We start from the raw sequence: 11,306 nt of genomic DNA, 5'->3' as shown, positions 1-11,306 counted from the left end.
GTTCCTATTCCTATTCTATGAAGACATCACATCTTAACTTAACATAGAAACCATTAAGTTATTCTTTCGATCTCAATAACATAATTCATCCAACAACAACTAGATCAATTAGACAAATTAATATAATTAATAATACCGCGCTTTACTAACCTTTCAATCAGTAATCTCAAAGTATAACTTAACATGAATAATTTTTACTAACCTTTCACCAAATTTGATCCGCCTTCGTCGTTTAGTTGAATACGTTATTCCCACATTTTGCCGTACATAATGAAATATGCTAAAGTTGAAACTTAATCAACTACTTTGGAATCATAAGGCCTTTGTGTACATAACTTAGTCAAATTTTTCATTTTTGACATAGTTACTCATGGAAATCAAAGTCAACATATTTGATTTCATTAGTATGCTCGCGTGGAGACTTGTGCTTAGTTTGGACAAGCTTAAATCCAATTTAAGACTGTGCTTATGAATTCGTGACCGAATGCTCTTGTTTTAAGAGACTTACTTTTTTCTCAATTGTCTGACGTCGCCCAATTGATAGACCTTAGTTGATAAGTTTCCGCTATGGGTAAAAGAAATAAGTAAAATAATAAGCCCTTGATCATTTTAAAAAGGTTATGCCTCGTTAAAAACTCTCCCGCCTGGGGTAGAGAAAAGAGTGCACACCTGTTATTCATTAATAATTGATGCCTCATTAAAAACTCTCCCGCCTGGGGTAGAGAAAAGAGTGCATCAAATCTAGTCTTACACAACAAACATAGTTTTAAACGATACAACCAACAAACGTAGACTTCAACACACACAAACTGAAACAACGAAACACAGTCTTGGACAAACATACACTGAAACAAACTGTACAACACAAAACAAACCGAACGAACCACCCTGCACTTCAACTGTAATAATAACGGAGATGCTGTGCATTCCAAGCCCTTGGGACCCTTCGCCCCGATAACTCCTCCAAATGATACGCCCCTTGACCAAGCTCTCGCAGAATCCTGTAAGGTCCTTCCCAATTAGGTGATAACTTCGAATCATCAGGCCCCTTTGCCTTCCTACGCAGAACCAAATCACCAACTCTCATTTGCCTCGGAACCACTCTAGAATTGTATCGCCTTTCCGACCTCTGTTTTACCATTGCCTGCCTCAAACGAACCTCTGCTTGCGTTTCCTCTGCTAAATTGAGATCAACCACTCTATTCATGTCGTTCTGCTCTTCATTATAAGTTGCCACCCTGAAAGTTACATCTTGTAATTCTGCTGGTATCATTGCATCTACCCCGTAAGTCAACTTAAAAGGTGATTCGCCAGTAGTTGATTGAGGAGTAGTATTGTACGCCCAAATGACCGTGATTAACTCTTCAGCCCATAATCCCTTAGCTTCGCCTAGACGCTTTCTAATTCCATTGAGAATGACTTTATTCGCTGACTCCACTTGTCCATTTGTCTGAGGGTGCTCAACTGAGGCGAAACGCATCTCAATTCCCATTCCTGCACAAAAATCCTTCACACTCCTGCTTGTAAACTGTGTTCCATTGTCTGAGACAATAGTTGCTGGAACGCCAAATCTGCAAACCAATTTTCTCCAATAAAACTTTTTGACTTTTTCTGCTGTTATTTTCGCCATTGATTCCGCCTCAATCCACTTAGTAAAATAGTCCACTGCCACCAAAATAAATCTGATTTGAGAACCTGCTGGAGTGAACGGTCCCAGAATATCTACTCCCCACATTGCAAATGGCCACGATGAACTCATTGAGCTAAGAGTCTCAGGCGGCGCCTTATGTAAATCTGCATAAATTTGACATTTACCACACTTCTTCACATATTCCATACAATCCCCTCGTAAAGTTGGCCAATAGAACCCTGCCCTGAGCACTTTCGCCGCCAAAGATCTTCCCCCTACATGACTTGCACACACACCTTCGTGAACTTCAAACATGATTCTTTCCGCCTCATCCTTAGAGACACATCTCAATAAAGGAACTCCAATCCCTCTTCTGTACAATTGATCGCCCAACAATGTGTAACGACTTGCCTCGCGAATTTGATCCTTAGAGAATGTCAACACATTAGAGCCTTCTGCCTCCAAACACTGTTTGATACGCCCCATCCAATCTGAATTCGCTAAAGTTAACACCATCATTATCTCATCTTCTTCGATACTTGGGCTACTTAAAACTTCCTGGATAACTGACTTATTGTTTCCCAGCTTCTTGGTGCTTGCTAACTTTGATAGAATATCCCCCCTTGTATTCTCCTCTCGCGGAACATAATTGACCTGCACTGTGCCTATCTGCTTTATCAATCCCTGAGCTTTCAATAAATACTTAGCCAGCTATGCGTCCCTCGCCTGATATTCACCCTGAATTTGCCTGGAAACTATCTGAGAATCTGTTTTAATCATTATGCTCTTGACCCCCATCTCGATCGCCAACTTCAAACCTGCAATTATAGCTTCATACTCTGCCTGATTATTGCTTGCTTTAAAGTCAAACTTGAGTGACTGCTCAACTGTCACGCCACCTGGCCCTTCTAAGATTATTCCAGCTCCACTTCCCTTGACATTAGACGAACCATCTACAGACAAACTCCATTCGCCAACTTCCATATTTTTCTCACTGGAAGACATTTCATTAACAAAATCCACCAATACCTGTGCTTTAACCAGACCTTTCCTGTCAAAAGTGATTTCAAATTCTGACAATTCAACAGCCCAGGAAACCATTCGTCCAGCCAGATCAGGCTTTTGCAAAACTTGGCGAAGTGGCAAATCTGTTTTTACCACAATTGGAAAGCCTTGGAAATAAGGTCTTAATTTCCTGGCGGATATGATTAGAGCTAATGCAGCCTTTTCAATTTTTTGGTATCTAATTTCAGCTCCTTGAAGAGCATGACTCACAAAATATATGATCCTCATATCATCCTTATTTTCTTGCAACAAAACTGAACTAACTGCATTATCAGAGATGGAAATAAACATTGATAATGAAATACTTGGAACTGGTTTGGCTAAAATTGGTGGCTTGGATAAATGATCCTTCAAACTTTGGAACGCCCTCTCACATTCTTCAGTCCACTGAAAAGTTTTGTTCTTCCTTAAGCATTGAAAAAATGGTGCTGATTTTTCCCCAGAACACGGAAGAAACCTGGATAAAGCTGTTATTCTTCCTGTTAACTTCTGCACATCTTTAAATGAGGTTGGACTCTGCATATCGAGTATCGCCTTACACTTATCAGGGTTCGCCTCAATTCCTCTCCTCGTGATCATGAAACCCAAAAACTTTCCGCTTTGAATTCCAAACGAACACTTTTCCGGATTAAGTCTCATGTTATGCTTTCTTAGTTCGCCAAAAGCTTCTTCGAGATCAGAACAATGCGCCACCATTTCCTCTGACTTGACCACCATGTCGTCTACATAAATCTCCATGTTCTGCCCCACCTGCTTGTCAAACACCTTATCCATCAACCTTTGGTATGTTGCTCCCGCATTCTTCAGCCCAAACGGCATAGTCTGATAGCAATAGTTCGCCTGATTTGTCATGAAAGCTGTTTTCTCCTCGTCAGGCTGATACATTCTTATTTGATGATATCCTGAGTATGCATCCATGAGGCTAAGCATTCCGAATCCAGATGCCCTATCCACAAGCTTATCAATATTCGGTAAAGGATAAGAATCCTTAGGACAGTGCTTGTTCAAATCTGTATAATCTGTGCACATTCGCCACTTGCCATTAGCCTTCTTCACCATAACAACATTCGCCAACCAAGTTGGATACTTTACTTCCCTAATGAATCCAGCTTCCAGTAACTTATTTGTTTCCACCTTTACAGCCTCTGCCTTTTCTTCGCCCATCTTTCTTTTAAACTGAACAATAGGTTTCACCCCGGGATTTAAAGCCAATTTGTGACATATAAATTCCGGATCGATTCCTGGTAAATCTCTTGCACTCCATGCAAACAAATCCATATTATTAGATAATAATTTTACCAACCTGTTTTCCTGACTTGTAGTTAAATTGACACCAACTTTCAAGTTTCGCTCACCAATTTGGATCGCCTTAGTTTCCTCTTCTGATTTCATCTTGTACTCACTGAATCCTTCTCGAGGATCCAAAATAATTTCTGACTGTTCTAAATCCACCTCATAGACTCGATGCCCCTCTTTCACTGCTTTCTTACCCATGTGCCCATACTGCTTAAAACTTTCTGAATAACACTTTCGAGCAACCATTTGATCAGCCTTTAAAATTCCAACTCCTCCTTTGCTCAATGGATACTTCGCCGTTAAATGTCTTGTAGAAATGATCGCCCCCAATCTGTTTAGTGATGGCCTCCCAATGAGTACATTGTACGGTGAAGTACATTTTACTACCAAAAACTTAATAGCAAATGCCTCCGCATTCTTCCCTTCTCCAAAGACAGTTTTCAATTCCACATATCCTCGAACAAATACTTTTTCTCCAGAAAAACCCACTAAAGAACCATCATAAGGCAACAAATCAGATTCATTTAGCCCCAACTTTTCAAAAGCGTCACCATAAATCAAATCCGCCGAGCTTCCTTGATCCAGAAGTACCCTCTCAATTTTATAATCAGCAATCCTCAGCATTACAACAATTGGATCGTCTTCGTGAGGCTGTACTCCCTCAAAATCTCGCACAGTAAACGTTATATCGGGTTGATTGGTTGCCCAACTTCCCCAATCGTTAGAGTAAACAGCATTAATGGAGTTAACGTACCTCTTACGAGCTGAATTAGTCATTCCTCCGCCACGAAATCCACCAAAAATAGAATGAATTCGCCCCTTTGCTTTTCCATCCGATTGCCTATCTTGACCACCACCCTCAATCTCTTTTCCATCTTCGGTTCGTCTTGTTGAAGTTCCTGCTTCATCTGAATTGCTTCGCCCCTCAAGCTGCTTCATATACCCAGCCTTTATCAATTTATCAATCTCCTTCTTCAAAGTAAAACAGTCATCAGTATTATGCCCTGAAATCCTATGATACTCGCACCACTTCTTCTTGTCCACGTAACCCGTTGACGGTTTTGGCTGCCGTGGAAAACGAATAACATTCGCCTCCAAACACGTGTGCAAAGCTTCAGTCAAATTAACCGCCAAAGGTACTGCACGGTCATTTTGGTTCCGAGTCCACGTCATCGAATGTCCTGGCCCACGCACTCCATACGGTTGAGCACGATTTTTGAAATTAGAACGGTTATCAAATCGGCCGTCATAACGGTTACGATTATTATACCCTGCGTTGCCACGTTCGGTCCATCCCTTCGAATATTGATCTGTAACCGCTCCTTTTCTCGCCTCGAACTGCTGTTTCTGCCCAGTTACCACCGCATTCGGGCGGTTATTCTTGATCTGATCACTTTGCTCCTCCCTAATGTATCCTTGAACCCTTTCGCGTAGGTGCACCATTGTTTCCACCGGTTTCCTGCTTAAATTACTGTTTAGACCGCCCGGCCTCAAACCCAATTCAAAGGCTGCAATGCAAATTTCTGGCATCTTATCCTCCAAATGAACAGATAGTTGATTGAAACGCCCCATATAAGATTGCAAAGTCTCATTTACTCCCTGCCGAATGTTGAATAATGTCGCCGGAGTCACTTTTTGTGCACGACTGGTAGAAAACTGAGACAAGAATTTTGTAGATAATTCTGTGAAATTGACGATTGACCTTGACGGTAGAGTTGTAAATCAAATCATCGCCGATTTCTTAAAAGTTGACGGTAACATTTTGCACTTCAACGCATCTGATGCGCCTACAATGACCATTTTCGTGTTGAAATACACTAAATGGTCCTTTGGATCTGAATCGCCATAGTAAGAATCAAGCTTCAACGTCTTCAAATTGTCTGGGACGGCAGTGTTCGCTATTTCCTCTGTGAAAGGTTGAAAGTCCACCACCGTCTCATCCATTCTTCGATCGCCCTCTCGTAAACCCTGAGTCTGATTAAGATCAGTAAGTTGATTTTGCAACTGCTGATTATGTTGACGAAGTTCATTGAGATCGTCCATGATCCGCTGAAGAACATCGGGAGGAACATCATTTTGTTGAACATGATTCCTCTCTCCGTTCGCCCCGGAACGAGTCACCATCGCGATGAGAAACGAAGCCTAGGAAAGTATCCAAGGCCCCACGGTGGGCGCCAATGTTCCGGTATGGAACCGCAGACTAAGGCTAACCAATATCGAGAGCAAGCGAGAGTAAACAAAGTGAGTAAAATGCGTGAAATGATAGGATCCCCACCGCTTGGGCGGTCCTCTTTTATTTATAGCTTGGGTTTTGGCCCGGCTGGACCATGGGTTGCCCGGCCCATTTGTTACACGATAATGATAAGCCCAAAGTAAAGTGATTCGGTCCGCCCATATCAGTCCAGATACCAACGACGATTATGACGACTAATCCTACTGACGGTAAGCTCAGTCGAGAGTTTTTGACTCAAAAAGCGGAACCTCAGCATAAAATGGGTTTTTAGTCAGTTTTTCAGATCTACGGCGACTCGGTGAAAATCCGAACGATCCAACAGTGATTATAGCATGTTGGGTTGCAGTAGAAGATAGTTGGAAAGAAAAATCGAGGTAATCAGACATTTTTACAAAAAGCTCTAAACTTTGAGCACAGAAATAGCTAGAATAAGCCGACATAAAGCAGAAATAGAAGTAAGATTAAGCATCCTTACCTCTGTGCCTACGCGTAGCTTCTGAAATCATGACGATCGGGCAAGAATCGGAAAAAGCTCTGCACCCCTCTCTTTCTCTCTCTAACTCTCGGCCACTTTGGGAGAAAAATGAGATATTTTCTCATTTTTCCCTTTTTATAGTAGAGGGGAAAATCCGAAAAATTGATATTTTGCGGTTCTGGTCGTTTTGGTACTTTCGTCTGCTGGTAAAAATTGAGTATTCGGCGACAAAATGTAGAAACTCAAATCAAGGTTCATTTAATTGAGGAAAACGTCTCAAAGACGGTGTGAGTCGATTTATGCCGAAAAACTACTTTTTGCAGTCGACGTCGGATGAGGAAACTTCCTTCAGGAAAAAGATCACAAACGTCGAAAGAAATGAGGCCACATGGATGGAAACTTCGTTAGAAGTTCCGAATAGAAAAACCCTTCATTCAAGGTCTTAGTTAAAGTTCCCGAGACGTTAAAGTCTGGCTTCGGCGGACTTCCGGGAAGCGAAACCTAACAAGCGTACAGTCCAGGGTTTCGTATCGGAAAGCTAGTCATGGGAAAAATACTCAGAGGTTCTTATTCTCTCTTTAATTCTAAAATTCTCTTAAACAATGCTCTAGGAGCGGATATAGCCTTTTTCGGACACTCTCAACCTTAGTCGGGTGCGAATATGGCTCGTGCTATCAATCAAAATGACTAAAGTGTCATCCTTAAACATACTGCGAACTTTCGTCTTCATAACGCTAATCCAAACATTAAACACGAGTCAAGTTCCTCTCACGCTGACACAAAATCATATGCGTGAGTTGGAAATTAATTATTTATTTAATTCTAAAATCCTGGGTCTTACAGGTTCCAAACCAATTCAAAGTAAAATCTCATGTTTTTATGATCTCGTAGAACCAAATTGTGATGGTTCTGTATATCTACACCTAAAAATATTTAAAAAGTCTAGAAAAAGTTTAAAAATTATATTAAAATATTTTCTATTAGTTTCAACTTGAATGTATTTTCATACTAAATATTCCTCTTCGTATCAGCCTTTTTATATACCCCAACAAATTTTGACTACATATTTTCTAACCTCGTGTGACAAATTAAATTGTTCTCTCTCTCTCTCTCCCTCCCTCCCTCTCTCTCTCTCTATTGTGCTAATGTATAAAGGACTTGTTATTCCAACAACTTGAACTTTTAGGTGTACCAATTTCAATGTTTATAAACTTATATCTCTGCTATTAATCTCTCTTTCTCTCTCTCTATTGCTATCTGTCTCCCTCCCTCATCCCTCATCCATCCCTCCCTCTCCCCCCCCTCTCTCTCATGTATAAATGATTTGTTATTCCAACAACTTGATCATTTGTAACTTGAATTAATTTGTATTGTGAGATTGCTATGCTGATTGGATGCTTAGAAAACTTGAATTTAGCGACTCAATAATTTATTTTACTTTTTCATCGAAAAACTTAAACATAAAAAAATATAAGCTATATATGTTCATTTATTCCAATTGTCGTCAAAATTTCATATATATATATATATATATATATTCAAAATCAAATTATAATGCTAATGTATATCTACTCTTAAATTATTTAAAAAGTATAAGAAAAGTACTAAAAGTATAACAAAACATTTTCTTAGTTTCAACTTGAAAGCATTTTTCTTTTCAAAAAAAAAAAAACTTGAAAGCATTTTCATGCAAAATATTACTCCCCGTAGTTTTTTTTTATAGGCAATTACTCACCGTAGTTGGATTGAAGACTCTCAAGCATTTAGCTAATATACTTTTTGCTTTGTAAAAAAGAATTAAACAAAAAATAAATATAACTGAAAATGTTCTCTCCTATGAGTTCCCAATTTTCACAATTAAATTATATTGCTTCTATATATATTCTCTTAAATTATTTAAAAAGTCTAAAAACAGCATAAACTTATGTAGAAAATTTTATCGAAAATGACTGATAGATACCATGGAAAATAGTACAACATATTTATCATAGTTTTATATATTTTTACTTCTAAACATATTTAATTATAACTCCACCATCTAAATTAGCAAAAGAAGATATTTCCTTATAAATTATTGACAGCAATAATAATAATTAAAAGTTATTGCTTGTCAAAACAGGAACATCCTTAAAAATAAACAATTTAATCTTTCAACATTTCAAATTCATAAATTCGACTGCTCAATTAAAAATTTTAACCACCCATCAATAACTTCAATGAGTCCTTAAAAATAAGTATAGTCTATATTATGTTAAAAGAGCACTCACAATACATAAATATGATTGGCTATTGATGAGGTGGTTTTACTTTTAATTATAGATAAATACATGGTTGAAAATTACCAGCTGAAAAAATATGATTGACCAACAAAATATTAGCGGGAATCCAATTTGAATTAGTCATTAATAGTAGTTTTTTCTGTGCATAAAATAATTAAAAACTAAAATAAATTAGGTGAGCTATTACTTGCTTACCGTTAACTAAAATTACAATTATCTAGTGAGCCACTTTCAAGTACAATACAAATAAGAACACAACTTCTGGCAAATAGTAAACGTGCCATATGGGATAAAAAGGACTTTCATTATTATTCACTCAAATAAAAAAAAAAGAGTAATGATATATACACACCTCATTTTTTAAACACTTCATTTCCACTCTTTTTATTTCTATCTCTCTCATCTTATCATCTATCACATCTCATATTTTCTCTCTCTTACTTTTTCTTTTCTTCCTATCTCTCTCACCATTCCACCTCTCCACATCAAAAGAGAGGTGTGGATGAAACATTACTCTTTTATCATCTAAAAAACTCATCACTCAATTAAAAAGAAATACAAAAGGCTTTTATTAAACATAGGTTTATTCTTAATTTGAAGACTACTTCTAAATTATTTGTGAGATCATTTTCACTATTCTTCATCACTCTTATTTTGATCATTTGGGTTGTCCTTAGCAGCATTTGCAGGATTAACTTCATGGGCTTTGTTGTGTACAGGGAGATCAGCAGACAATCTACATTGATAATAAAAAAGAAATTGGAAAAAGAAGCAAGCTAAAATTAAGGAGAAGATATTATTCCAGATTAATAGCAGCAAGCTTAATATATGGAGAGCAATAAACATCCTTAATTTACGAATAACAGATTTAATTGGGAAATATTTTAATGTAAATATTCTTCCTCGTGGGAAATATTTTAATGAACTTTCCTCCTATGATCACTATTATTTTAATTCAAAATAGGATTCAAATTCCTATTACTCTAGTTTTTTTTATGGTGAACTTTGTTTAGTAAAGAAATCTAATTCTTTTGTCAAAAAGACCCATTAACGACGTACTAATTTCAATACATAAAATACAAATAGGTTTATGTAATCAATACAAAACTAAGATAATAAGGGATAAACCATAAAACATAAATCATACTATTATATATTCACTCCTTATATTAGGCTAACTTACTCAAATAATACCAAAAAAGTGAGATAAAATGAGCTTATGCATTCTGTCATTAAAAAAGAAAAGAAAGAACCTTTTAGCATGCTGTGTGCTTTGAAACCACATAGTCATCAGTGGGATAGTATGTACAACCTCTCTATGCGTACTCGCTATAAGATCTTCAATAATACATTGAAGGTATCTGCAATAAAAAAGTTAAAATGAATGAAGTAGTAAGTTATCCCTTCATTCATTTTAACTTTTTTATTGCAGATACCTTCAATGAATGAAGGGATAACTTACTATATAGCGAGTAACATTGATTCATTCACACTCCAAATCTCTTCCACTTCATTATCATTTTATTTAATTTTATAATTTTTCCTTATTTCCTATCACATCACAAATCTCATACTAATTTTTATCTCTTTTGTTCTTTATCTCTCTCAGCTCTGCTTCTCTTTTAACATCAATTCAGATGTGAACAAAATATTCATATATACAAATAACACAATGGAAAATATAAAAGAGCGAGTAGTCTGAATTAAAAGAGTAAATTAGGAGTAAAACATTAGCAAGTATAAATACTCATTATTTAAGCAGCTAGAATAGATCTCTATGGAAAAAAATTACCAACACTCTTCTTCCTGCACATATACTCCGTTCTCAGATTGATCAAGAGCACTGAATCAAATTCAGGTTGTAGAAGCCTACCGATAGAGGGATCCAATATTGCATTTGGGGGTTCATATGTGCCGTTCCTTCTTTCTTCGCCAACAATGGATTCGGAATATGAGAACACCAAAAAAAAAAAATGAAAACCAAGGATCAAAACTTTGTTCAAGTGGTTCGAATAAAAGATCATGAAAAACAAAAAATGAAGGTAGAGAGAAAATATGAAATATAAAGAGATGATTTTCATTTCATATAGAAAATAAAAGAAAAGAAGATGATATGAGAAAGTAGGCAGGAAAACAGAAAATAAACGCAGCAACATTCACTGGGGAGCTTAGAGAATTTCGCAACATATTCGTATAGAAGAAGGAGAGACATGGATATGGTCCTTGAAAGCTCAAAGCTTGATTGTACTACAGCTATAGCCACCCCAAACGTGAATCAGATCAAAGAAAAGATGTAGAAGCAATTCTAAATTTGAAATCAGAAAGAAG

The sequence above is a fragment of the Lotus japonicus genome, chromosome 1, assembly GCF_012489685.1.
Source record: "Lotus japonicus ecotype B-129 chromosome 1, LjGifu_v1.2".
Lineage (NCBI taxonomy): Eukaryota > Viridiplantae > Streptophyta > Magnoliopsida > Fabales > Fabaceae > Lotus > Lotus japonicus.
The sequence above is the reverse complement of the archived record's forward strand: the minus strand, read 5'-3'. Positions refer to the sequence as shown.